This window comes from Balaenoptera borealis (genome assembly GCF_965194805.1).
Source record: "Balaenoptera borealis genome assembly, chromosome: 7".
NCBI classification, from domain to species: Eukaryota; Metazoa; Chordata; class Mammalia; order Artiodactyla; family Balaenopteridae; genus Balaenoptera; species Balaenoptera borealis.
The window spans coordinates 70,843,960-70,871,114 of NC_138864.1; the positions used below are offsets into that span (position 1 = coordinate 70,843,960).

A 27,155-nucleotide genomic window follows, 5' to 3' on the forward strand; every position below is an offset into this window, starting at 1 on the left:
TCTATATTTAACCCCCAAACCATGTAGTCTCTGTTGGTACGATCAGAAGAAGGATTTGGAAATCAGAACAAAAATAGTGGCCATCAAGTGATAGACTATATGTTGGCATTTTGATGATAGGCAGACTGGGTTTGAATCTGCCTTCTGCTGTTTATTAACTGCGTGACCTGAGATGTTTTACCTGTCTTCTCTAAGCTTTAATTTTTTCATCTTTAAAATGAAGATAAGAACAGTGTCTGTCTTATAGGGTCAGTGTGAAGGTTCAGGGAGATAAGGCACATAGATGTGTTAACATAGTGCCTGGCACATAATAAGAGCCTAGTAAACACTACTTATTATAATCACTCCTCTCTCTGCCACTTTGTGCAAATTTGGCCAAGTCATTCAACCTCTCTAACCTCTGATGCTATAAGGAAATAGATTAAACTAGATGTCCTCTAAAATCTTTTTCCACTCTAATTTTCTATGAGTCAAAATCATTCTGCACATTCATAGGAAATATAGTTAGCACTCACCAAATACTCAATATGTTCCTCTACATTTCTCAGCATTGTACTTGAGTTGAGACCTCATAACCAGTTCTGGCCAATGGAAATATGAGCATAAATGATGTCCAAGGCTTCTCTGGATCCAAGGCAGTTATGAGCATGTGTGAATTCTTGCATTCCTGTTGTTGCAATATGGAAGCAGCTGGATCTCTGAGATACCACTAAAGAAAATTTCCTGGCCTGCACTTGACTGTGACAAGAGTAAGAAATAATTCTTTGTTGTGTTAAGTAAATGAGATTTTTAAAGTTTGACTGTTAAAGCAGCTAGCAGGTACTTGCCCTGACTTATATAGTACTCAAAGTTCTCCACACCCTATATCTTAAAATTGTTATGTAGGTAAAACTTTTTAAAAATAAGGCACAGTATTCCTGGGGAGGGGGTGGAGTGGGGGGGGAGAAGAAAGGAAATGTAATTAAAGATCAACATGTGGCCTGAGAGGCATGCATGAAAAACATGAAGAGGCCAAGAAGCTAAATAGGGCATTGTTTTAAGTGTAGCTCCAGGCTTTTTTGGCATTTACTAGATGCCACCCTTTTCCCCATTAGCTTGGTTTATTTCAATTAGGTTTATTTCACTGTACAGGTAGGATGGCTCTGACTCTTAAGTTAGAAATTCCTGAGTCTGTTTTTACAACACCTTAACATGTCTCCTGGTTTTCACTGGGCACTGCAAAATTCTTAAAGCATAATTAATTTTACTATAATTACACTAATTATAAGAAGAAAAACATTCCACACCAGAGGTAAAATGGAAAGGCACACGATATCTGGTGGCCCTACCTCACAAGATTGTTGTGAAGACTAAAGTAGATACCAGAGGTTGAAAATTATTAACTGTTACACAACAAAGTGAGGTGGGTGGTGTGATGATAGAATGAGAGGTATATTGCAAAGACACTAGAACTTATGAAGGAGGCTGGATATCTGATATGGGAAACCTGTATGTTTAAAGAGAAGTCAAAATACGAAGCATGGTTAGAGATCTACACAGGAACTTTAATAAGAAGAGCCTAACTTCATTCTACAGAGTATACCTCATTTCACTAACTATTCTCTTCCTTTAAAGAGAAAGCTACTAAACTTTATATTTGAAAAAATAATAACACCTTCTTCAGAATAATCAAAATTATAAGAGCAGTGAGAATGGCCTTTCTAAGCAGCTACATATTTACACATCTCTGGATAGTTTAGGGAAACTGGGATTCTTTGAGAGTTTGCATTCATATTTCCTTAACAAAGAAAATAGCGTTGGTAGGCACACATCAATGTCATTTTATAAATAAAGATTGACTTAAATGTGAATTTCAAAAGTGAATAAATACCAGTGATTCAGCTCTCCGTGTCATTTATCAAGATGGATTTATCCAAGCCATTTGTGATTTGGATGGAATGTTGGAACAGGGACCACTGTTCCATAACAAAGAAGATAGATGAAAATCTCAGAGGATGACTGTTGACCTAATACAAACAAAATATCTCCTAGTTGCACTGGTTGTTGCCAAGTCTCAGTGGAGTGCTAAGAATAAATACAGCACAAGTGCGGAAAGGGGTCTGCTTGACTTTCTGCTTGTGATTGTGCAAGTGGATGAGCGATAGAACTGTGAGCTGATCTCTGCCACTGCATGGAAGCCACTGGATCATTGACGTCAGTGCTCAGAATGCGGTGTGCTGTGAAAGCAGTAGTCCCTCACAACACAAAAGGGAAAAGTCAGCAATATGACCTGAATAAGAGAACGAAGCTTGAGGCAATACGTCAGGTCACTGAGGCAGGAATAATACTTCACAGTACCAACAGTTACCATCCAGTGAGGCCCTGCTTGGACTCTGATAGAGTGGGTTTTCACAAAAGGGAATTGGTGGATGGTCTGAAGAAGCACTTAGCAGCATCCCATTCATCTTAGAAGAGTAATGATCCATGTATTCTCCGAGACTTTGAGCTAGGTACATTGTGTAATTTACAGGAGACCTGCTTCTCCAAAGTCTGGCCAACAGTGGCCGGTTCATCTCATATTCAAGCTGTATATAAAGAGGCAAAAATTCAGGTTGAATAGTTGTCAGTGACTCTAGATTAGATGTAACTAATTGCCAAAATGGCCTCACCACATGGATATACTAAACAGCTTTTTTGCTCCTCACCCAGTGTCTAGCAATCAGTGAAGGGGTCACTGCCAATAGGGACAGAGAACAGGGAATGGGAGTGAGAAGACCTGGAGAAGGGAGAGAGTGGGTGAAGAACCATGGGGGCAGCTCTGATCCCTGCATTTCAATAATTTGGTCTTCTGCTGACCACAAATTCTCTGAGTGGAGACAGGGAAGACTTGTTAGCAAACTGGACATGCGTCTCCCTGACACACACACACACACACACACACACACACACACACACACACACACACCCCTGAGGAACATTTTAAATATATCTCAGTTCCATCTTAAAAAATTCAATCTTTTCAAGCCAGAAAAAAAGATTCTCAATGTAGTCTAAGACCCCAAATCTGTTGAATATCAAGTTTGATCATATTGCCTGATACCTTGATATGAAATATAAGATGGATGGATGGGGCTCAGTGACATTCTTATTTTATTCAGCATATGTACAGTTTTGTTGTTTACTATTGCTTCTTGACTCCACAGATTTCTTCCAGGTTTAATTTCCTTCTTGCTGAATTAGATCAATCAGTAGTTCAAAAACAAAGAGCTATGTGTAGTAAAAATTATTTTTTAGATGTCTGGGATGTTTCTATTTTAATTCTTCAATGGTAGGCTAAGTAGTTAGAGTTTTAGGAAAAGCTGATTTTTTTCTCAGCTTTTAAAGATGTTTCTTTGTTTTGTGGCATCCACTGATACTGAACAGAATTGTTTTGTCAGTCTAAATATCATTCCTTTATAAGCAATATGATTTTTCTCTTGATCAGCATTTAAGGTTTTCTTTTTGCCTATTCTGCAACAGCTCCTTCTCCATGAGCTCCTTCAGACTCTGGCTTTTGACCTATCTTAAATCATGGAAACTACTTAGCCATGATCAATTTTTTTAATATCTTCTTTTCCTTTATTCTTTATATTCTCTTTCTGGCACTCCACTAAGACATATGACAGAGATTCTCAAACAATGTATCTCTTTCATGTTCTCTGTTTCTTGATGTTTCTGTGTTGCATTCAGAGTGATTTTCTCAGGTCTGTCTTTCAATTCATTAATTTCTTCTTCAATGAGTGTAGTCTACAGTTAATACATTATTAACTTTTTTTGTAGCAGTTTTATCAAAATATAATTCACATACCACACAATTCACTCATTTAAAGTGTACAATTCAATGGTTTTTAGTATATTCTCAGAGCTGTGTGAACATCAGCACAATAAATTTTAGAATATTTTCATCACTCCAAAAGAAACCATGTTCTCTTTAGGTATCACTTCCCAAACACTCCCAGCCCTAGATAACCACTGATTTACTTCTGTCTGTATGGATTTGCCTATTCTGGACATTTCATATCAATCAAACAATATGTGGTCTTTTGTTTATGGCTTCTTTCGTTTAATATATTTTCAAGATTCATCTCTGTTGTAGCATGTGTCAGTACTTTATTCCTTTTTATTGCCAAATAATATTCCATTGTGTGGCTATACCACTTATTATTTATCCATTCATCAGTTGATGGGCATTTGGGCTATTTCTATTCTTTGGATATTATGAAGAATGCTGCTCTGATCTTTCATGGACAACATTTTTTGGTGGACATATGTTTTCTTGGGTGTAGGAATGGAGTTGATGGGTCATAGGGTGACTGTATGTTTACCTTTTGAGGAATTTCCAGGTTGTTTTCCAAAGCGTACAATTTTACATTCCTAACAGCAGTGTATGGGGGTTCTAATTTCTCCACATTCTCTCCAATACTTACTCTTCATGAATTTGTGTCATCCTTGCACAGGGGCAATGCTAATCTTCTCTGTATCATTCCAACTTTAGTATATGTGCCTCCCAAGCAAGAACTTACTCATATTTTTATTTTATATATATATATATATATATGAAGTGGTATCCCATTATGTATGGTTTTGATTTACCATTTGTATATCCTTTTTAGAGACATGTCTATTTAGACCCTTGTGATTGTTAAAATTAGATTATTTGTATTTTTATTTTTGAGTTGTAAGAGTCCTTTATGTATTCTAAATGCAAGTCCCTTATTAGATTTATGATTTGCAAATATTTTCTCCAATTCAGTGGGCTGTCTTTTCACTTTTTTGATTATGTTTCTTGCAACACAGAAGTTTTAGTTTTGATAAAGTCCAATTAGTCTATTTTTTTCTTTTGTTCCTTGTACTTTTGTTTTTATATTTCAAAAACCATTGCCAAATCCAAGGTTACAGATCTATGCCCACATTTTCTTCTAAGAGTGTTATATTTTTAGCTCTTATATTTAGGTCTATGATGCACTTTTACTTAATTTTTGTATATGATGTGAAGTATAGGTCCAACTTCATTTTTTTTTTTTTTTGCATGCAGATATTCAGTTGCCCCAGTATCATTTATTGAAAAGACTATTCTTTCCCCCATTTAATTTTTTTCGGTACCTTTGTCAAAAGTCAATTGACTATAAATGGAGGGTTTATTTCTGGACTCTTAATTCTACTCCATTGATCTATATGTCTGTCCTTATGCCACTGCCACACTGTCTTGATTATTGTAGCTTTACAGTAAGTTTTGAAATTGGGAAGTGTAAGTCCTTCAACTTACAACTTTGTTCTTCTTTTCCAAGATTATTTTGACTCTTCTAGTTTTCTCAAATCTCCACATGAATTTTATGATCAGCTTGTCAATTTTTGCAAAGAAACCAAGTGTAAGGTTGATAGGGATTACATCGAATCTGTAGATCAATTGGGGGAGTATTGCCATTTTACCAACATTGTCTTCTGACACATGCACATAAAATGTCTTTGCATTTATTTTCGTCTTCATTAATTATTTTTAACAATGCTTTACAGATAGCAGAGTATAAGTTTTACACTTCTTTTGTAAAATTTATTGTATTTTATTCTTTTTTAAGCTATTGTAAATAAATTTCTTAATTTCATTTTAAGATTATTCATTGCTAGTGTATAGAATTACAATTAATCCTTTTAAATGAGGTATAGTTGATTTATAATGTTATATTAGTTTCAGTGTACAACATGGTGATTTAAAATTTTCATAGATTATACTCCATTTAAAGTTATTATAAAATATTGGCTATATTCCCTCTGCTGTACAATATATCCTTATAGTTTATTTTATACATAGTAGTTTGTACCTATTAATCCCCTACCCCTATCTACAATTGACTTTTGTATATTAATATTATAACCTGTAATCTTTCTGAACTTATCACTTCTAATAGTTTTTGGTGGATTGCTTAGGATTTTCTAAATACAAGATCATGTCATCTGTGAACAGAAACAGTTTTACTTCTTCCTTTCCAATCTTGAAGCCTTTTATTTCATTATCTTGGTTAAATGCACTGGCTAGAATCCCCAGCACAATGTATACTAGAAGTGATGAGAGCAGACATCTTTGTCTTGTTCCTGACTTTAGGGGAAAAGTCTTCAGTCTTTCATCAATAAGTGTGATATTAGCTGTGGACTTTTCTCTGATGCCCTTTATTGGATTGAGAAAGTTCCCTTCTATTTCTAATTTTTAAAGTGCCTTTATCATGAAAGGGTATTGGATTATGTGAAATGGGTTTGCTGTATCTACTAAGATGATCATGTGGTACTTTGTTCTTTATTAATATTACATATTACATTAATTAATTTTCAGATGTAAAAACCAACTTTGCATTAATCCCACTTGGTCAAGGTACATAATCCTTTTAATATGTTGTCAGATTTGGTTTGCTGTATCTTGTTGAGGACTTGCATCTATATTCAAAAGAGATATTAGTCCATAGTTTTCTTTTCTTCTGATGTCTTTTTCTGGATTTGGTATCAGCATAAAAGTGGTCTCATAAAATGAGCTGAACTTGTTCACTCCTCTTCTATTTTTGGAAGAGTTTATAAAGAATTGGCATTAATTCTTTAAATGTTTGGTTAAATTCACCAGTAAAACTGTCCAGGCCTGGACTTTTCTTTGTGTATAGTTTTTTTGGTTACCAACTAAATTTATTTATTTATTTATTTTTTGTTACAGGTTTATTAAGATTTTGTATTTCTTACTGAGTCAGTTTTGGTAGTTTGTGCCTTTGTAGGAATTGGTCCATTTAATCTAACTTATCTAATTTACTGGCATATAATTGTCCATATTATTTCCTTTTAATCCTTTTTTGTTTCTGTAAAGTTGGTAGTGATGTCCCAACTTTCATTTCTGATTTTAATAAGTTGAGTCCTCTCTCCTTCCCTTGGTCAATCGAGGCTAATTTTTGCCAATTTTGTTCATTTATCAAAGAACCAATTTTTTATTTCATTGATTTTTCTCTATTGTTTTCCTATTCTCTATTTCATTAATTTCTGCTGTAATCTTTATCACCAAATGAGAAGGAAAGCATAAGCTTTCTTTCTTTTTTAACTTTTTATTTTATATTGGAGCATAGGTGATTAACAATGTTGTGTTAGTTTCAGGTATACAGCAAAATGATTCAGTTATACATATACATGTATCTATTCTTTTTCAAATTCTTTTCCCATTTAGGTTGTTACATAATATTGAACAGAGTTCCCTGTGCTATACAGTAGGTCCTTGTTGGTTATCCATTTTAGGGAGTTTGGGATTGACATGACAAGCTATCTTTTTTGTAATCCAGTCTTATTAATGAAAATAAGCAAAGCCCCGAACTTGCACTATAGGAAACTAATTATTGCTTCAAACCATCCCTAGACCTTCAAGCACCCACTGCAGAGGCTGGTTTATGTGTATAGGAGTCTGGAATCCAAAGGCTGGGAGGAAGAGAGAAAAAATGTCACCCTTTGACAGTGCTCCTCATCAAAATCATCACATAATACAATAAGGCAGTCTTCTGCAGAGGTAGGACCTCCACCCTTCCTCTCTCTCTAAAGTAAGTTTGTACATGCTTCACTAATCAGGCTAAATTCATTTCATCTGCTCCTACCCAGTGTCAGTGGAGTCTTTAAAAGATTTTGTCTACCAAATAAGCTTTATATACATTAAACAATAAACAGTTTGTTCTGCCCATATTATCACTATTTTTTGGTCAATGTTAATCCAGATTTCAAATGATTTATTAGCAGTAAAGCTTATGATAGTATTATAAAATCACAAAAATTACAAAATCACTGTGACCTGAGAAAGTTTTGCAACCTCTGGATTATCTATTTTCATTCCCCCCCCCCCACCCAGTCTTATTAAGGATAACTGCATGGGTTTTATTAAACTTTCTGAAATATTAAAAAGAGCTCCAAGAACCGTTCTAACCTCATGAGCCTCAAATTGGTAACTGATAGATGAAGGTGTCTCTAAAATCACACCAATAGAATAAAACTGTATTTTACTGGTAAATACATGCTCCATGGTGATACCATTATGGTGATATAATACCTCCTGCTCTTGATCACATTTCCCAAAGATATTTTTCTAGAGGTAGAGAAGGAGCAAAAGGTGCAATTAACTTGTTGTGTCACGTTTGGGGAACACTTCATTTATTCTACAAAAATTGATTGAGCATATACTGTGGCATATACTGTGTGCCAGACATGAGTGAACAAAACAAAGAAACCCTGACTAATATTCTAAAATCTAAATGCTTAATATAATATCAGATAATGGTAAGTGCCGAGAAGAAACATAAAAGAGGGGATTCACAGTGTCAGGGAGTGAGGTATACTATTTTGAAAAGGATAGTCAGGAAAGGCCTCGGATATGAGACATTTAAGTAGAGATCTGAATAAAGAGAGAGCCATATAAGTAATTGGAGAGAGTTCCAGGCAGAGGGTTCCAGCAGGTGTAAAGGCGAGAGCATGTATGGCATTCTAGATAGGAGTCTGCATCTTTTAAGTTTTAGTCTTTTGAATTTGACTCTCAGATAACAGTTAACTTATAATATTAACTTTGTGAGCTTACAAAGCCAAGACCCACGTTCAGGCATTTGTCAGTGACTTGACCCAGATGCAGACACCCCATTAGGCCTAAGAGAAAGAGCCTCCTATTATTTTAAAACAACATTTGTACTACAGTAAGTTGCAAGATTGGATCTGAAGGACAGAATCAGATACTCTATTTTGTTAAGGTACTTTGGGAAAAACTTGTGATGTCATATCTGTTAGGAAATTTATAAGACATCATTTTTTTCTGAGTGATGAGGCCAAAAGTGAATTGTACTTTCTTCTTTGCATATATTCTATATTATTTACATTTTTATTGAGCACTTTTTTAGTAATCAGGAAAAACATCAAAGCCTTTTTCATATTCATTTAAAAAATGAGTTATAAAACAATACTATATGTAGCAAAATCCCACTTTACATAAAAATATAGAACGTGTGTAACTGTGTGTTTCTACATTTATAAATGTTTTTTGTAGGTTTTTTTCTGGGGGGGTGGGAGAAGGTTGGTGTCTATGTAGGTTTACTTGTATATAAAAAGAAAAAAATTTAGAAGAGCAGAGACCAAAATGTTAATAGCAGTTATACCTGAGTGGTTGAATTTTGGGTGGTTTTTAAAAATCATCTTCAGTATCACATTTTAAACTTTTTATTGAAGCATAACATGCATAAAGAAAAGGTGTAAAACATAAATGTATAGGTCAACTAATTATCACATATAACTACCATTATAATCATCAACGAGGTAAAGTAATAAAACCTGCTAGCACCCCAAAAACCCCTTATGCCCCCTCATTCCATCTCTTATACCTTGACTTCCTGCATTAAAGTTTAATTTTAACTGGCTTTGATAGTAGATAAATGGAGTCATATAATATGTACAGCCTAGGGTTTAGCCTCTTTCCCAGTGCCTCTTTTTGTCAATTAGTCTTTTGGGGGTTGAAGCCAGCAGAATTGTCCCAATTCTTTTCCATAATATTGGCACAAATTACTTTCAAATAACTTTACTTTTTGTCAAGCATTCACACAGATACACATTTCAGTGAATCTAAACAAGTATTCCTGAAAAAAGTATTCCTGTCATCATTATCCTCATTTTTTGAGGTGAGAAAATAGAGATGAGGTAAGTTGCCTATAGTCTCACAGCAAATTGTGGGTGGAGATAGAATAGGATTCCAGGCTCCTACCTCTGAGTATAAACCCCTTACAACAGCTAGAGAAGAATACAGCCTGATTCTCTAAGGAATACTGTGACACCCAACAAATTCCCCTTTTAATTTAGAAAACATGATTTTCCGACATGGCTAAGGGGGAAAACATCTTGTGAAATCTTCCTTGATCTGTACTGAACAAAGAAGAGAAGAGTTTGGCTAACCTTAGCATCTGGGTGAGTATGTCCCTAGCCTCCTCCTGCCCAAGGAGTGCAGTACACAGAACATCTCACAATCTCCTACCCTTGCTAACTTCCTGTCCTTCCTTCCTTCCCTCCCTCTCTCCTTTCTTTCTTCTTTCTTCCACCAAATGCTTATTGAAAGTCTACTATACACCACCCATTATTCTTGGTACTTATGATCCAGCAGTAAATAAAACAGACATGGTCCCAGCTTGCTTGAAATTTACAGACTAGCAAACTAGGGTCATTTGTAAACAAAAAAAATCCCAAGTGTGATAAGTATTAAACACTTGTGCAGTGAACCTGGCCCAAATTAAGAGATAAATATTTGATCAATGAATCAATGTTCAAATGAATGAACAAATGAAGAGATGAATTGACTGACCTTTAAGATGTTATTACTCTGAGATTCTTACCATAACAGGATAATTAGAATTTTTTTCTGATTCCGATTTTCTATTCCTATATTACTACAAGTGAAAAATGTTGACAAAGAATTAAACTAAATCTGTCAGTCAAAAAACTTCATAAGAAAATCAATTAACTAGCTCAAAATCATTTCTGTACTTTCAGAAAAAAAGAAAGCAGCTGCCTGATGATATTTTTAATTGAATTCAAAAGCTATTACCTATGAGAACCTTTAATTTATTCTTACTCAGTCAATCGAAAACAATTTAAGCAAAGCAGAATCTGTTTTCTTCTAAGTTGCAACTGAGCTGAGAGCTGTCATGCCAAGTTTCACCCAGTGTGAATTTCAGGAGCTGAATGATAAACACCAGTAAAAGAAACCCTTCCCTACAATGCCAGCAGGACTGCTTTAACCCAGTTTATGCTACCAGGCAACAATCTAAGAAAACCAATATTCTGTTGTTAATTACCCACCTAAAAGGCTAGAGAGGAAATTACAGAAAGAAGCAATCTTCATAATAATTCCCCCATTACCCCATCCTGAATCATCTCTTACCCATGAAAGGGTGAATATAGTAAGTATTTTCAGAGAATCTCAATTCTCATTGAAGTGAGGATTAGAGAGATTGCCCTCCTAAAGAAATGGGCTTAGCAATTCTATGCAAAGGCCTTACCCCCACAGAGTATTTACAAATGTAATGGGTGAAAGTGACAGAGGGAAGGCTCTGGAGGCTGAAGTTGTGGGAGCCACAAAACTCAAATTGATGTCAATACTGTCAGCCACATTGCAGCCTAGTCTCTACTGGTTCATCCATTCATTCAACACATGTGAACAAGACAGAAAAGCTTAGAGTCTAATGTGGGAGTCAGATGAGAAATAGGTACACAAACAAACAAGATTGCCAAACATAATTGTGCCCTGAAGAATACTTCCAAGGTGATGTGATAGAGAGTAACTTGAGAAGACTTATTTAATAAGGTGGTTAAGAAAGGCCTTTCAGAGCATTCGTCTAAGAGTTTTACATATTACAAATGTTCTCTGGGTTCTTTTTAAATAGGGCCTAACCATGCTCCTGTCACATTAGCTGATGTAGACTCCCAACAACTGGAAGCTTACTGTCTCTTCCAGCCAACTCATCATGAGTCTGTGGAAGGAAGGGAACGGGGGGAATGTCTTAACACAATGGCTGGAATTAGCCAATACCAGAATACAAGGGGAAAACTCACTTCTTCCTTTACAACCATGGGGTAGGCAAGAAATTCCTTAGAATGGCTAAAAAAGCAAGAATATTAAAGAAAAAATTGAAAAGTTGGATTTTTTTCAAAATTTGAAGCTTTTGTTCTTAGAAAGACACCGTTTAAGAAATTAAAAAGCAGGCCACAAACTGGGAGAAAATATCCAATATATATCAAAAATATTATGTGTGTGTATATCCAATATATATGTGTATAAACACGTTATGCATGCATATATAAATGTAACATATAGAACATATGTGTGTATCATATGTCGTATATATCTGAAAAAGGACATATCGTATAGAGCATATAATGAACTCTTAAATATCAATAATAAGACGACAAACAACCCAAATTTTAAATGCACAAAAGATTTAAACGGGAACTTCGCAAAAGAGGATACACAAATGGCCAATAGCACTCGAAAAGATGTTCAACACCATTAGTCATCAGAGAAGTACAAATTAAAACCACAATGAAAGGGACTTCCCTGGTGGTGCAGTGGTTAAGAATCCGCCTGCCAATGCAGGGGACATGGGTTCGATCCCTGGTCCAGGAAGATCCCACATGCCGCGAAGCAACTAAGCCTGTGCACCACAACTACTGAGCCTGTGCTCTAGAGCCCGTGCTCCGCAACAAGAGAAGCCACCGAAATGAGAAGCCTGCCCACCGCTTGCCGCAACTAGAGAAAGCCCGCAGGCAGCAACAAAGACCCAATGCAGCCAAAAATAAATAAATAAAATAAAACCACAATGTGATACTCCTTGTCACCCACTGGAATAGCTAAGATGAAAAAGAGTAACCATATCAACTGTTGGTGAGGATGTGGAAAAGTGAAGTCATACACTGCTGGAGTACACACAAACTTGTATACAATGTTCATAAAAGCTTTATTTCAAATAGCTAATAACTAGGAACAGTCTTACTGCCCATCACAGATGAATGGATAAACGAGCTGTGTTGTATCCATACAGTGGAATACTACTCAGCAATAAAATGAACTACTAATACATACAATAACATGGATGACTCTGAAAAACATGCTGAGTAAGTCAGGCACAAAAGTACACGCTGTATGATACCATTTATATGAGATTCTAGAAAAAAGGAAATTTAATCTATAGCAATAAAGAGCAGATTAGTGGTTGCCTGGGGCCAGGGGTCAGAGCAGACTGACTGCAAAAGAGCATGAGGGAAATTTTGGGGGTGATGGAAATGTTCTATATCTTAATCGTGGTTGTGGTCAAAACTCTAAGAATGTACCCTTAAAAGGATCACATTTTATTGTATGTGAATAACAATAAAGTTGACTTTGACTCAATAAAGTTGATTTTTAAAATGGGTTCTTTCAAAAAGTGATCTTAGTGTTTGATCATAGCACTGGTGGAGGCATGTCATGCATTAGATCAATTCACAACGTTTGTGGTTGGAAATCTAGGCAGATATGGAGCCAACATAACAACCATAGCCCCAAAATATTCACTGACATGGTTTTACCAAATTTACCGTACCAGTCTTTCTTTAAAATAAATTTATTTATTTATTTATGGCTGTGTTGGATCTTCATTGCAATGCACGGGCTTCTCATTGTGGTGGCTTTTCTTGTTGCGGAGCATGGACTCTAGGCGCATGGGTTTCAGTAGCTGTGGCACACAGCCTCAGTAGTTGTGGCTCGTGGGCTCCAGAGAGCAGGCTCAGTAGTTGTGGCACACAGGCTTAGTTGCTCCGCGGCATGTGGGATCTTCCCCAACCAGGGATCGAACCCATGTCCCCCGCATTGGCAGATGGATTCTTAACCACTGTGCCACCAGGGAAGTCCTACCTTACCAGTCTTGAAAGATGCTCTGTGAAGAAGAAGTCTCTGTAGTCCAGTAAATTGTAGAAAGACTAATATTCTATAGATTCACATTATACCAATACCATAAATATGGTTCTGAAAGTCCTAGAGTAAATAAGTATTTATTTATGCCAGCCCTTCTTATTTTATCAAGGAATATCTACTGGAACACAATTTGGGAAATGCTAAATTCATTGATCAATATCAATCTGGAGGGAAGTTTCTTGGAGATTTTAATCATCAATATGTATTTTAAATCTCAAAAGAGTGTTTTAGAATGTAGCATTTTCCACATGTATTTGAGCGTGGTACTCTATTTTCAGCTGCATCTTGCAAAACTGGTATTCTATTTTCTTCCAAAAACAGTTTTCTAGGGTTCTTCCAAAGAGCTTGGTCCTTGCCTCTATCTTCCTTATAAGCAACTTAGCCAAATGGCAAATACAGGATTGTCAAATTTTCAGATGACACAAACCAGTTTTCTTTTTAAAGATAGTCAATACTACAGAATTTGAATTCACTGAGATCTGGATAGGCAAGATTGATGAAATTTAAAAAAAAAAACTGTCGAGTTTGAAAAATCAATTAAGTGTATACATGTTTTATGGGGGACAGAGGGAAGCAGACTTTGGAGTTTTAGTTGGCAATAAACTCAACCAAAAGTATAATGTTGTGTCATCAAATGCTAATTCAACCTTAGTCTACACAATTAAGAGAATGGTGTTAAGAATAAGAGAACCATTGTAGGTGAGTACCACTGTAGATCTATAAGATGGTGAAAGAACCAGGAATGTCAAAGGAAGAGTGTCCAAATTCTGGGGAAAAGAATACACAGGCAGAATGGTAATTGCCTCCAAATATGGGGAGAAATTTCATGGAAAGTCACTCAAGCATCTTGATTGGCAGCTTCTAGACCTACTTTTTTTTTTTTTTTTAATTTTTATTTATTATTTATTTATGGCTGTGTTGGGTCTTCGTTTCCGTGCGAGGGCTTTCTCTAGTTGTGGCAAGTGGGGGCCACTCTTCATCGCGGTGCGTGGGCCTCTCATTATCGCGGCCTCTCTTGTTGTGGAGCACAGGCTCCAGACGCGCAGGCTCAGTAATTGTGGCTCGCAGGCCCAGTTGCTCCACGGCATGTGGGATCTTCCCAGACCAGGGCTCGAACCCGTGTCCCCTGCATTGGCAGGCAGATTCTCAACCACTGCGCCACCAGGGAAGCCCTAGACCTATTTTTAAAAGCTCTGATTGTACCTAACCAGGACTATCTTAATCAGAATGGAAATTTGTCCACAAAATCCACAGGACATGGGAGGATCAGGTTCAGAAAAGATGGAGGGCGCTCTGGGATGGGGCAGCCAGAAGCCCCGCCAGGGTTACACCCAGAAGAAATCCGGTCCTCACACCTGTGCCCCTAGCAGTAATGATGGATAAGCAGCACCTGCCCCTGTGTTCTTGCAGCTGCAGCCTCACTCAAGATTCAAAACCCCATTACAGATTCAATGAGCCGGACCAGAATCCTGTGCCTAGCCCTGGCTGGATTTATTTTGAGATATTCCAGAGAACAGAACTAGCAGCTATGAGATGGTTGTTGGTCCCAGACAATGTCAGAATGCCTCTGCTTAGAAAAGGAGTTTATACTAACTGAACTCTTGCCAAAGATTCTTTCTCAATGTGGGAAAGGCAGCAATTACTCAGACTCATTCAGTAAGAATTTTAAAAGTGATAATGGGCAAACAAGAGTGCAATGAACATTAGAGGTCATCTACAACAACTCTTGACCTTTGCCAACATGGAAACTCATCTAGAGAGATCAAATGACTTTTCTGAGGGTCTCTCAGTGAGTATCAAAAGAAATGAACACAGGATCCCCATGACTTCAACCCACCCTTCTTTGTTATAAAATACTGCCTCCTTTTTCAACCAAACCATCTCAGTTAGTGATAGAATTGTAAAATTTACTGAGATCAGAATATCGTTGTGTTGAAATATCCACTCATTGTTGTTAACAGAATTAATGTGAACACAGGAAAGTGTAATCATGTGGGGAAGGGAGAGGAGGTTAAGGAGGGAGGTGGGGACCAGATGAAAAATTCATTCAAACCTAACTGAATTTATTTTTCTGATGCGACCTCTAATTTACCAACATGTTCTTGGCTTTGATGCTAACCTTTTCCATTAATTAAAGTTTGACTGTTTAAGGAAGAACAATGCCTTTGACTACAAACAAGACTTCAGGAAAATGTCACTGTGAAGGCAAATTACTTTTCATCTGCTTAATAAACTTTTTGACTGATGAAAAGTCAGTACTTCACCAGTTCTTCTTGCAGGTGTTGTTTGTCTGTTACGTCTCCTATGTCATCTGGAAACAACAGTTTAAACACTACTTTAATGAGAAAAATCGCCCATGGCTGGTCTGGTTCTGCCTTAAATGGATTTGTAGCTGATCAGTGACTGATAAGATGTTTGCTTTAAACATTTTTTGATGGACAAATCCATTATTTGTTGCCAATTTTTCCAAGGTCCATGGAGAAATTAGCTTTAATTATTCCTTTGGTTGCAGGAACATAGCAAATCTTTTCTTAAGAAAGAAGGGCAAACACTACTAGTCATTGGTTTTCAGCAATTCTTTCATAAATCAAAATATTGAAACTAGTGAATCAAACACTTAGACAGGTTTCTCTGAAGGACAGAGTATATTAATTCTTCCTCCTCAATACAGAAGCAGAAGAAAAGTAAGAGTTTCCTTAAATATCGCGTCAAAATATCAAGATAAAAAGTGGACACCTCAGACATTCAGAGATTTCATGTATACATCTAGTAACACTGTGGCCTCTCACTTCCTTTCAAATTGATGTAGGGTATAGATTCTCTAACTGCTACCATCCTGAAACATAGTGTCCACTAGCAGACAAGGAAGTAGCATAACCAGAAGCACTCATTTGAAAGAAACTCAAAAGAAAAATCAGAAAGAAGAAAAAAGGACATTAACAGGGAAAAAGAGGCCCCAAAACTGGAACGAACCCCTCATCACTATTCCTATTTTCTCCATACAATTTCTGGGTTTGCTCTCTAATAGCAACTTAACAGTCCTCTATTGCGTTACTCATCATCTCCAGTGGAGACACTCCTTCCTCTCAGAGTATGAATCCTACCATTTGGCAGATTCTAGACATGGTCAGTGACAGCCTGTGACCACCCCATAATACCACGGGTCAGAAGGACTATCATGGCTGTGTCTTAGCCAGATTAGTTTTCTTAGAGTGGAGCTCACACTGGCAAGGTTCCATCCAGACTTGTAAGCAACCAATTTCTTTCTCACTCGAATTTCTCATTAATTCACCTTGAGATCTTGGTCATGACCTCCCTTTACATTTGCAATGTTTCAAGAGGAAATGCTCACACTGAACTAACTCTGGGAACCATGTGGGAGGAACACTGCACAGCACTTTTCAAAATAATATCATGGCAGGCTGCCCAACTCACAGCCACAATATCCTGTGGAATCAACAAAACTATTTAAAAAGCCAACAACCTCTTCGAATCAGAACAATTCTGTGGAGGCTCAAGGCAGCAAAGCTTTTATTCCTAGACTCTAGAATACTGGTCTTCTTATATCACGACCCAGATAGATCTGAAGCAAAAGTTTCATCCCCCACCATTTCTCTTATCACAAGCATGCTTTTTTTCTTTATCCGATTTCATTTTAATGCTGGTTATGACCCACTAAACTGATTTCATGACCCACAGTCTAAAAAGCACTGTTCTAGAACGTGGAGAACTTCTCTCCTTATCTGGAGTCATTTCAAATGGCCATGTTTTTAAGATTCTAAAGCAATGCTGCACATTAGATATACTCTATAAAAATTAAGACGGCTGGGTACCCCAGCTAGAGATTCTGATTCAACTGGTACCAAGCATCAGTCATTTGTAAAAGCTCTCCGGGTGATTTTAATGTGTGGCCAGGCTCAGGACCCATTGCTCTGGTCTAGAGCAGCTAATAAGAAAACCTATAAGTTCCTTTATTGCAGTATACTTTTTAAAAGAATCTCTTCTTATGAAGTTATTTTACATAATATGAATTAGCCAGTCAATAGGTTGTGTATCAGTTTGCCACATTTGGTACAGGATGGTCTTTAAAGCACTTTACAATCTCTCTTTTTCCACTTGAGCAGCAGAATTCCTAAAGGCCAGGAGGCCTGACCACTTGGCCTCTTGCCTTGGACACAGCATCACAGCAGGAGTGGGTTATTATAGAGCCGCCTCGGTCTGTGTGACCTTTTCCCTACTGAGCTTTATTTCCCTGAACAGAAACTAGATGCCTGAGGATGACGCATGGAAAGTGACTGCAGCTCCACAGCGGTGACCCTTCACCTACTAAACTTCCTTTGTTGACTTCACTGCCAGGCTCGGGCAGCTCAGGCTGTGAGTGTGGGACCGACCTTTCACCCAGTTAGCCTGCCAGCAAGAGGCCCAGCATCGGCTTAGCTTCTATAGGATGGGCTAGGTGTTTTCCTCCAAACACGATGTTGATGAAAACTGTGCATGGCAGAGTAACTTTATTTTTAAACAAGAAATGAATTTATGAATTCATGCCCTAGCAAAGGAAAATGATCCCTTTGCTCCAATACACAGTACATTTTGAGGTGCCCATCTGTTGAAAGCAGAGGTGGGAGAACCCTACCGTGGAAGGGGTGAAAGAAAGAGCAAAGTGTCCTTTTTGGATTCAGCACTGACTACTGAAACACAGCGAGGCCCTTCACCAACCAAGAACATAACATAACTAGGTTGCTCAAACTCAGCATTGTCAAATCCTCAAGTTTATTTTCAAAAGGGAAGGACTGAAGGGGAAAGGAGTATGTGTCTGTGTGATTACTGTTAAAGCTAAACGTGGTCTAATTTCCGCTCTGGCAAAGTCTAACCTATACCCTACATATAAGAGGACACCAGAAAAACAAATCAGTGTCCTTGAAGAAACAAGCTGTTGAGCTTCCAGCATGTTTTGGGGTTTTTTTTCCCTCAAATTCAGTTTCACACAGTTGTCTGGTTTGGACCAAGAGGGCAAACAGGCATTCTTAGTTCTAAAAGGTCAGAAAGGCTCATGTGAAAAAAATCTTAAAATTGCCAAGCCCCAGAATAGCATGGCAAAGATTTCCGTTTAAACTGAGATTTAGAAAACTCATATTTCCTACTATCTATGTGATTTAGGTGACTTAATGTCCCCTCTGCCTCAGTGTTTCCTGTGCAAGTGAAAGTACTGGATTAAACGAATGCTTTTCATATTTGTCTTTGACAGTCTAACTAAAGGACAGTTCTTCCAAATGGAAAGGGAAGGGTAGAGGCAGGGAGGCTGAAACATGGAGGCCGTTTGGATCCCTAGCCCAGGAATAACAAGGGGTTGTATCTCTCAAACCTGATTCACTGCTTCTCTCATCTCCGGAGTGCTGTGTTGGAAAGAATCCTGAGGCCAAACCAGACCAAATAGGAAAGAATGTTATGATCTATAATTGGTGGTGTCAGCTACAGTTGGAGAGGGAGGGACTAACTACTTGCACAATACGTACTTGCTTAAGTTGGTATTTTCAAACAAACAGGAAATTTTAGTATAACATCTGGGTATGTCTTTTTACTGCTAAGCACATAGCATTGCAATGCTGTACTAATGCATTGCGTATACTAATAGGCCAGTACACATGAATTGATTGAATTAATCAGGTAGTAAGGAATTATTGTGTAAATGACAAAATTTTCCCATTTTTAAATGTATATCCAGCGGGGTGTTTATACAGTGTTGACCATCCTCTACACTGGGATAAGCAAAGAAATGACAAAAGGAAGTGACCTCTAAAATTTGTCTTCCAGATGACCTGATGCCTGATTGTGTCCTTTTATTATCTGGAACACCACTAAAAGGTTGTCTAAGGCAGCCAGTCAGTGCTACACAAACCGAGGCTGGACCTTGGCAAAACTTGGAGTTTTCCAAGTAAGAGATTTCTTTCTATTTGGACTCTGTTAGGGGGAGGGGGAGGGGAAAAGAAATATCCTGTTTGGTGATAATCTCAGGAAATTTAGGCAATGATCAGCAATCAGAGAAAAGAAACAAGTCACAGAACCAGAAGCAAAATTTCAGCTGACAGTAGCTCAATATCAGTCTACAGGTGACAAAGGGCAGGAAGGATAAGGGAGAGAAAGAGCTGAATTCGGGCTTCTCAGGTGTGGAGTCTCCAAGGCTCTTGGTATGCCCAAGGGGTTAGTAGAAGGCAGGAGAGCGATTAACCCAATTCCCTGTCCTGATCCTGCCTTCCAATTTCGTCAAAAGCCTATTTTAACAGATCTCTGCCAAATTCTTCTGCCTGTTCTTTTGCTACATATGTTTTTATTTCAACTTTTGAAATAACATTTATAATTAAGAAGTAACACATGTTTCATTGTTTAACATTTGGAAAAGCACAAAAAAAGTAAACATAAATACTGATAATTTTACCACCCAAAAATAACCATTATGGACCTTCTGGACTATTTTCTTTATACATATGTTTATGTATATGTTTGTGCATATAATATTCAAAATATTAACCATCTACATTTTCCACCTACGTTTCTTATTATCCCATGACCCCCTCCCTCATTTGGACAGCTCAACCATGACTCAAAGAAGAAGCCAAAAATACTTAATACAAGTTTGGGAGATCCGAGAAACTGAGATATATGTTTTCTTTTTTCCTAAAAACCTAGGTGTGGTTTCTATGATCCATCTACTAACTCCTTCTTAAGGTTCACTTGAGCTGTGGTCAAGTTTCCTTCAACTTTTATTTTCTTCGGTACTCCCCAAACCAGAGAATCTCTTCTAGTTTGAGAGGTAATAGTGGGAACCTTGATGTGATTTATTGCATATTCACTATGCTCTAGATCCCTTCAAGGCCTGGGCCTTTGAAACTCATTTTCTGCACCAAGACCCTAGGAACATAGCAGGAGTAGAAACGGCTGCATGGAATATTAGGCAGCCAGGCAAGAATCAGCCTTCTAGAGTTTCCTGTAGCCCCAAATTGTACAGTCACAGCAAAGGGGCACTGAGGTAGATGGGGTATGAGACTAGGGTCCAGTATGTTTCAGGAACAGCAGGATAAAATGTTGCCCATGTAGCCAAGAGCAAAGACAGGCCAGAGAGAGAGAGAGAGAGAGAAAGAGAGAGAGAGAGAAACAGACCCAAATAGGTCTTTTAGATGGGAATGAGGGATGATATTGTAGCAGTTTACATGAACCAACAATCTAGAACCAGATATAATGAGAAACATCTCACTGGAAGCTAGCATGGTTAGATGACACCAGGCACTAGATCTCCACCTGCCCTGAGACCTCGGCCTATATGAGCTCCTGAGAACATAGATGCAGCCCTGGGGGAAAGAATGGTAAAATCTCCCATTAACCAAACAGACTTACTGATACTATGTATAAAATAGACAACTGATGGGAACACACTGTATAGCACAGGGAACTCTACCTAATGCACTGTGGTAACCTAAATGGGAGGGAAGTCCAAAAGGGAGGGGATATCTGTATGTGTATGGCTGATTCATTTTGTTGTGCAGTTGAGGCTAACATAACATTGTAAAGCAACCATACTCCAATAAAAATTTAAAAAAAAAAAAACCCAGACGGCCTTGTAATTGACATTAAGCTGACTTAGAGAAAAGAAAATTTCAACACTTGCACGTTTGGCATTTGTGGACTGAAATTTGTACCCACTCTATATATTTAAAATGGCTTAACTAGGGTTGGTTCACCTAGTGAGACAGAGAGAGAGAGAGAGAAGAGCTTTCCCAAGTGTATAATTATGGTGTTGGACCATGGACTACATACTGGATAAGAGGAGGAGAGATGATGTAAGAGGAAGGAAGGAAGGCAAAACTGGAGTCTCAGTGAGTCTGAGGGAATGTACATGAGAAGATGGCTGAGTCAAATACTCTAGGAGTATGGGAAGTGGTATACAGGGAGTTTTTGATATTTTACATGTGGTAGTATGACTTGTGAGGATAAGTTCTAGGGTGTATTCATGGGAATGGGTAGCTGAGGTGGGATATAGATAAGATACTGATAAGGCGAAGAGACTGATGAATTCAGGGGTAAAAGGATAAATGGATCACTCACAGTAGTGTTGAAATCAACAAGAACGATAACAGGAATCACACTGGCAAGGAAGTAGCCATGTACTCCATAAAAGGCAGTGATAAAAAAGTAGTAGGTGGTATTATCCTATGCCTTGTCTTCAAAGGTCCTGTGATTTTAAAGGAGAGTAGAGGAGTAATGTTTTGAATGCAGAGAGGTAACAAACAAGGTGTGGAAAGAGGAGGACACTCATCTCACCTTCAATAGACTTTGAGTTAAGGAAAAAAGCCACCTACACTTAAGAGGTTGCACGAGACATGATGTCCTCAGGTTGTGGCAAGAAAATAAAAATATTTAGAGAAGAAATAGGTGACATAGGAAGTTTGTAGACAAATGTTGAGTTCTAGAAGGCAAAATGGAAGTATTTAGAAGAAGGGCAAAGAGCGTGACAGACTAGGTCATACGGGGAGGTACAAAAAAAAACAATCTGGAGAAGAAACTAGGCCAAGATGGATGAACTGAGGGGAAGAGATGTCAGGTGGTACCTGAGTTAAATCACGACTTGAGGCATGGCAGAACTGGTGCAGGTAGACTCTGAGGTCCAACAGTACAACACAGAGTCCAGGGACTCATTTAGCCTAACCACGTGGAACCAGATGGTCATGGTTCACTCCTGCACTGAGATGTGTTATGACAGCCTCAGGGAGTAGGATATAACCTGGAACACAAGACTTAGGGAAGGCCTGGGGGCTTACTAACTCCTACAGTGCTATGGTGTGGTAGACAGGGGGGAAAATCTCACAGATAAAATAAAGATGCCTTTTCTTCAGTTAAGAGATAGTAAGACAGAAGCAGCAGAAGAACAAGAAAGGGATAAAGGTGAGAATGAATCAAGTAATGATGCAGGGCATCTAGGGTGGATAGGGAAGAAATGGAAAACAGAAGATGAATGACATACTGTTAGCAAAAGGGAAGGTGAAAACCTGAAGATCTTCATGAATGCCATGACAGGATTAGAGAGAGCAAGGGAATAAGCCAAATGGAAAAAGAGGAGACAGTGGGTTGGGATCAGGGGCATTCCTGTTTTCAGAGGCAAGGTAGTCCTGACCAAAAATCAGATATGTGAAGTGGCCACGGGAATAAGTAACAGAAATAGAGTAGGTGTCAAGGTCACCGGGATTAAAGAATTCAAGGAACTATGAGGACAGAGAGTTAGATAATTCATCCACGTGACTTTTGAAGTTGCCTAGGATTATACTGCTTTCCAGAGCCCCAGTTCTACCTTTCAGTTCAGTTGTAGTAGACCAATATACTCAGGGCCGAGCATCACTACCCACTGCACAGCATTTATTTCTATAAATGCCCTCTCCACCTTACCCTCCCAACTTGTTGCACTCAGGCAAAACACAGTCACACAGGACCACTGGAATTGGCAGTAGCATAGTTAGAAATAGCAGTGGTCTAGTTCCTAGCTGCTCCAATCCACTTTTGCTTCATCCCCAAATCCCGTAGGAGAAGAAAAATGTAAGGGCTAACAAGTGACAGGGAACAATCTTTCCCAGAGTGGTGTCATTTTATACACTGTTCATCTGGCCAAGAACTATCACTTTAGTGTATAAAGCACAAAGCCATGCATCGTGGAGAACATAATATGGAGTATAAAGGAAGAAGTGAGAGTTTCTCCTTCCACACACCCCCAATACCATGACTGTTTGGTGTTATTCCTTCCCAGACCCTTTACATGCATATAAGAAGCCATATTCAAATATTCAGTTTTTATCATTTTTTCTTCCTTTCTTAAATAAAAATTGGACCATACTGTATACGTATTAGCCTGAGACATGCTTTTTACAATTAGCAAAATATAGAGGACAATTTTCCAATATATAGACAATGTCAGTATAGGTCCTCTGGGACAAGAGTGCAAGAGGTTTTGGGGTTTTTTGTCTGTTTGTTTTTGTAGAAACAAAAACATACACTCACCAAATCTGTGACTATATAACGTGTACCTGGGACCATATTAATCTGCTCTAGAAAAAGTACCACATCCAGCACAGCAGTTTCCATCAGGGATGCTACTCCATTGGTTTACAGTAGTCCATAACCATTCTCAAAGAACCATCCAGTTTCCACAGATGCATTCAGTGGAGATATGATGGAACCACCACCCTTAAGATATTTATAAGAATGGAAGTAATCTCTGTCACTCCCACCAGGATACCATGTTGTTTCATATTTGTTTCAGAAGCTTATACTTGGCTTTCCCCCACTTTCATAGTTCTAACCCCATAGGCCAAGGACTTACTGTGGAATTATTCCAGATGCCAACTGCCAAGTATGTAAATCCCAGTTATACACTCAAGGACCAGAGAAATTATTCTATCTCTAGGACTCTTCTAATGGGAAATGTTTGCTCCAGCACCCCCAGCTGGGCTGGCTGATGGGTAGCCTGTGAAAGGCTAAGGGGGAGGAAGCAGTACTGGGTAGGGAAAGTTTTTAGATTGTGGTGCATATATGACACTTGTGAAAGAAAAGGGGACATGGGAAGCAGAACTGAGCAGGGACAGACTCAGACCATGATGCAAGTCTGACAAAACCTCGGCCAACCCTGAGAGGTCCTCAGAGCAAAGGATTCCCATTAGCAAAGTCCCATATTGAGGAGAAATGGCCAGCCCTAGGTGCTTATCCATCACAGGGGCTTACAGGGGAAAAGTGTGGCATTGATTCCTATACTATGTGGATCCCAGAGGTGCTGCAGCTGAATGCTGTCAGCTAACTGCACACCTTGCAACTAACAGCAAGTATTTTAGTTCATGGGTGTTATTTATTTATCCATTCCCCCATGAGTAGACAAGTTGATTTGTTTTCAAATTTTTGTTCTTACAGGTAAACTGCAATGAACAATCTCATACATTAATCTTTATGCTTTCTGTTAGTAAAACTGTAGGATAAGTTTCTAGAAGTGGAATGGCTGAAACAGAGGTAACTCGCCTTAAAATTTTTATAGATTCTGCCAATTGCCTTCCAAAAAATATGCCAATTTTACACTTCCACAAATAGCACAGGAGAGCGTTCAGTTCCCCAGGACTTGCCAACATCAGATGTTATCAGCATTTTCTGTTATTTGCCAGCCTGATGGTAGAACAATGATGTCTCATCTTATTACTTTTTATTTTCCTACTCATTCATTAGTCTCAGAATGTTTCCACATGTTTGTTTTTCTCTTTAGTTAAATTTTTATTTCCTTTGCTCACCTTCTCTTATTTTTTTGTAAATGCAAACATTAAACACAACTGAGAAATTTCTGGGGGGAAATGAACTCTAAGCCTGTATTTGGAGCTGAGGCAAAATTCTTCTTGTTTTCCCGTGTAAAGTCAAGATGTGTTAGCTTCAGGATTCACTTGCTTTTTTTCTGATAACATTGGAGCTACAGATGAAAAAAAAAAAGAAGAAGAAGAATGCTTTTGCTTCGGTGTTGCTTTAGTGAAGGGAGGGATTTTGACCTTGATAAGTGTAGGGAGGCCAAGAATGAAACCAAGGACTGCTCCAGAAGGAAATATTGTGCACAGAAAAAAGTGAGACATGGCTGTAGGCTAATAGTAGAGGGGAGCCTTGTGTAAAGAAAGTGGGGAGAGGCTCTTACTCACCTACCTTCACTTCTCTGCAGTGGCTTAACAGCCTTTGAGTTCTTATCTTCCCTTCGCCAGTAATTACAGCCGCGGCTGTTTCCCCAGTGGTTTCTCATTAACTCAAAGTGTTCCCAAATTCATCATTTGTGTTCCCTTCTCCTCAGTCAACCTATCCTTTCCTCCTGACCCTTCTGACTTCTTGCTTCTATTGTTGAAATCATCCCCTCCCAGTAGCACAGGCTTAGAACATCAGAGAACGTTTTTTTCATTCTTCCTTCTCAGATTTGACAGAGCCTAGAGATTTTACCAACAAAATGGCCCTTCTCATTTCCTTTCTCCATTGCCCCAATATCTTTCCTCTTTACCTGTGAACTTCTATTTTACCTTTATAACTCAGATGTGTCACCTCTTCTAGGAAAATCTTTGCTGACTGCTTGCTCTTCCCCCAACTCCAACACATACTTTATATGCAACAGGCTATTTTTTCTTTAGATTCAGTGAGTCCCCTACATATGAACCTTCAAGTTGCAAACTTTCAAAGATGCAAATGTGCGTTCGCATGTCCAATCACGCCAGGCATGAGTGAAATCGCAGCTTGCCCTCCGTCTCCTATTGCTGACAATCCTTCAGCTCTACCATCTCCCACGTCCTCTCCCTCCTCCAGTCAGTAACTCTTCTTGCCTGTTCACGCGATGGCAGCCCCTGTGTGCCAGCTGCTGTACTGTACTACTGTACTTTTCAAGGTACTGTACTGTAAGATTGAAACTGTTTTATTTTTTGTTTGTTTGTTTATGTTATTTGTGTGAAAAGTATTATAAACCTATTACAGTACAATACTATATAGACGATTGTGTTAGTTGGGTACCTAGGCTAACTTTTTTGGACTTACCAACAAATTGGACTTAGGAACGTGCTCTTAGAACGGTACTTGTTCGTATGTAGGGGACTTACTGTATTTACATGTCTTTCTCTAATCCTTGAAGAAAGGAACTATGCCATTCTCATTTTTACGTCCCCAGCACCTATCATAGTGCCTGGTACATAATAGATGGTCAGTGAAGTTTACTTGCATTGAATTGTTTAGCTGCTGACAAATTTGTGCAGGGAGCGCATTGCTTGTTGCCTAAAAGACTTCAACAGTTCCATGTTGCCTACTCCAGGAATAGCAAAGTCCTCATACCAGCATTTAAGGCTTTCATGATATAACCCAATCTTGCATTTCCTCCCCACTTTGGTAAACTAGTCATTATTTCTCTACTATATCCCTAGCTTGTACATCTGTGCTTTTTCTCTGGCTTAGACATCCTTCCACACTGTCTACCAGTAATTTGCCAAAAACTTCCTCATCCTTCTAAGGTTGTCTCAAAAGCCAGCCCTGAGAGAAAGCATTCCCTGGCCTCCAACACAGCGCCTCCTCCAAACACGCCTGAGCGCTGCTAGCGTCCCCACCAACTTGACACACTGATCCAATCTCTTTTATGAACTGTTTTCTAGTGCATTGATTGTAATTTTTTTGCTCTGGGGATTAAATAAAAGTCCCATAAATTAAAAAAAAAAATTGACCATTGTTTTCTATCACCCACTATTTTTAGTCTGAGATACTTGAGAGAAAATGGTTTTGCGCCCCCCAATGCATCCAGTCCAACTCCTGATACCTAGCCTCCTCTAAAAGCACCAGTTATAAGAAACATCAGAGACCAAATACTGATTTAGGCCTTGCTTTCCTCAATCTCTTCACCAACATGCTTTCACCAGTAGTCCCTTCTCATGCCCCAATGGCAGGTGCTCCATCTCTTATAATTGTTACTTTCTCAGAGAGACCTTCCTTGCCCACAAACCTAAGGTAGTTACAGCCAATTATATTCTTCATATGAATTTTCTTCATAGCCCTCATTGTCCGTTTGCTTTTGTAATGCCTGTTTCCCCCACAAGTCTAAAATCTCCATGAGGGAACAGATCATGTCTATTTTGTT

At 38.4% G+C, this 27,155-nt stretch overlaps 1 long non-coding RNA gene across 1 annotated transcript in view; it reads right to left on the reverse strand.

Moving 5' to 3' along the window:
- The window catches only part of LOC309631809, a 128,586-nt gene that overhangs the window by 88,510 nt on the left and 12,921 nt on the right, over nucleotides 1-27,155 (reverse strand). The gene's annotated exons all lie outside the window — the stretch shown is intronic.